Source organism: Budorcas taxicolor, chromosome 8 (assembly GCF_023091745.1).
Source record: "Budorcas taxicolor isolate Tak-1 chromosome 8, Takin1.1, whole genome shotgun sequence".
Lineage (NCBI taxonomy): Eukaryota > Metazoa > Chordata > Mammalia > Artiodactyla > Bovidae > Budorcas > Budorcas taxicolor.
In genome coordinates this window covers 24,888,962-24,891,446 of record NC_068917.1, presented here as the reverse complement: position 1 = coordinate 24,891,446, position 2,485 = coordinate 24,888,962, and positions in this window count along the sequence as shown.

Genomic DNA, 2,485 nt, shown 5'->3' with positions numbered 1-2,485 from the left:
TCCAGTTTGTTTGTTGCTGTTTGATTGTTCATTTCATAGGTGAGCCATTCTTTGACAATATATTATTGTACATGGTTTTTTATTTTTTTGATTCTTTTGAGGGGTATATGGAGTAAATGAGCAGCAAATGAGTTTTATGTTTATGCCACATTTATCAGTCAGTATTCGATCAGGAAAAGAGTACCAATAGGGAGTTTTTTTATATTATAACATATAAAGTTATTTTATAAATTAGAGAGGTATTTTAGAAATTCGACTGAATACATACATAAGGAGCTGGGAAGATAAAGTTTAGTAGAGGGAAATAGGCAGATCAGAGAGTTACTAACTAATCTGCCAAGCGTTAGTATGGGTAGACAAGTGGTCCTTTCAAGAGTAGAAATTTTCAGGAAATCTGTGAGATCTAGCATGTCAAGTCACTCAATGGTTCCAAGGAAAGGTGTTGTGAAGGAGGTATAAAGGAAGTTAATGCCTCTTCACAGCTTCTAATACTGTGGGTCTGCAAGCAGGTACCAGGTGATGGACCTGCAACTACAGTTGATCAGCAAGTCCAGCAGTCCAGTGCACCCCTTGTCAATATGGCATTCATCCTCATTTATACTAACCATATTTACTTCCCAATAAAGGTAAAACATAATTCATGATTTCACCTAAAATTGATTCTTTGTTCAATGAAAATATATGTCCTTTCATAAGAGAGGATACAAAGTGATTTACCCATGTTTGAGGGATGCTCATTCCTCTTCTGAGTCAGAACCCTCCTTGAATATCCTATCATTCTGAGGTACTGTTATAACCACTATTAGCAAATCTTATGTTACAATAAGGAAATGGGGGACACTTAGAAGCAAGGAAGAAATAAATGCTCCTATCAGTGCCCTCTTGTTTTCAACTAGTCATGAAATATTCTCTCTGCTCTGCTAGTGTGTAAGTCAGTTGTGTTTCCTTATTTGTTGAGATTACCCAAATCTTTATTCCTATCTGTTGTTATGGTCCTGTCTTTACTGGGTTGTTCTAGCTTTCCATTAATTTTTACCACAAAATACAGGAAGACTAAGTGATACTCTGGAGGATCTCCTGCATTCTGGAAATATTTTCCTCACCCTTTCTTCTAGTGTCAGTGTTATGAGGTGCCCAGAGTAGCCAGTGGTAGTCTTAGGCTCCAGTACAATGCTGTATTCTTTGGTGGAATCATTTCTCTTTTTGGAAGTACAACTTCTAAACCCCAAAAAAGTTATAAGAAAGGAAATGAAACTGTTGCTTTTGCATCTTTATCATTAATGTGAGAGGAGCTGTTTCCATATCTGTCCTATGGTCCCTAAACTCCTAAATTCTGAGTATAGGAAAAACATCACTACATATTTATAGCTTATTCAAAGCATTTCTTACATCCTGGATGACATTATTTCAGCCCCATAAAGTGCTGTCACCAGCTGGTGCCATAACTGAGTCTTCCAAAGGCCGTTCCATAATTTTATTAGCCCAGCTGTTTCAGGATGAGGGGAATATAATGACACTAGAGAAGTGCATGAGACTGAGACCAGTGTTGCACCACTTCACTTGCTATAAAATCGTTTTTTGTCTTTTTTTTTTTTTTGTCAGAAGCAATGTTGTATGGAATACTGTGAAGATGAATATGGCATTCTGTAAGCCTACAGATGGTGATTTAAGCAGAAACACTAGGGTAGGAAAGGCAAAACCATGTCCTTTCCAGTGAGAACAAAGAGCCACTCCTTCAATGATGGGAATGATTCAGTGTAACAAACCTGATACCAGGTGTCTGGCTAGTTCCCCAGGGAATGGCCATTTTAGGGGCTCAGTGTTGATCTTTGCTCTTGGCAGGTTGGGTACTCAGCAATGACTTTAGCCAAATTGGCCTTGATGAGTAGAAATCCATTTTGCTAAGCCCATACATAAGCTCCATATTTCTATATAATTATTGTCTTCATTAGCCAATTGAGCAATTATGGGAATAAAAGAATGGGAAAAGAATGAGTTACCTTGTGCATACATTTATTAAGGTCCCTTCCTCTAAGGTTGCTGTTTGGTGAGCATTTGTGTGGGACAAAAATGTTCTCTTATCTATATCCATTTGGAGAGGTCTTTCCACATACGTCTTCTGTAGATCATATTTCTTCATGTTTCTTCCAAGTTGCTGGCCATCCAGCCAAACTGTTAGTCACTGCTCATAACTCATTCTAGATGTATACTTCTATTCACCTCTACTTCCAGGCAGTATGAAAGCTTGAAGTTCTTCCCATTGGAAAGTTTTTTTTTTTTTTTTTTAACCACTTTCAGGGTCTTTCAGGGCCACACGTGCAGTGCAGCCGTCCGCTTCAGCTACTGTCAGGATAGTGTGGGGAATTGTCTGTGAGTAAAGATCAAATTGTGCTTTCTCATTCTGTTTTCATAGACAACTTCACGTTACAGAAAAAGAGAGGGGGCAGTACGGCAGGAGTACGTGAACCATGAATGTTTGAGCCAC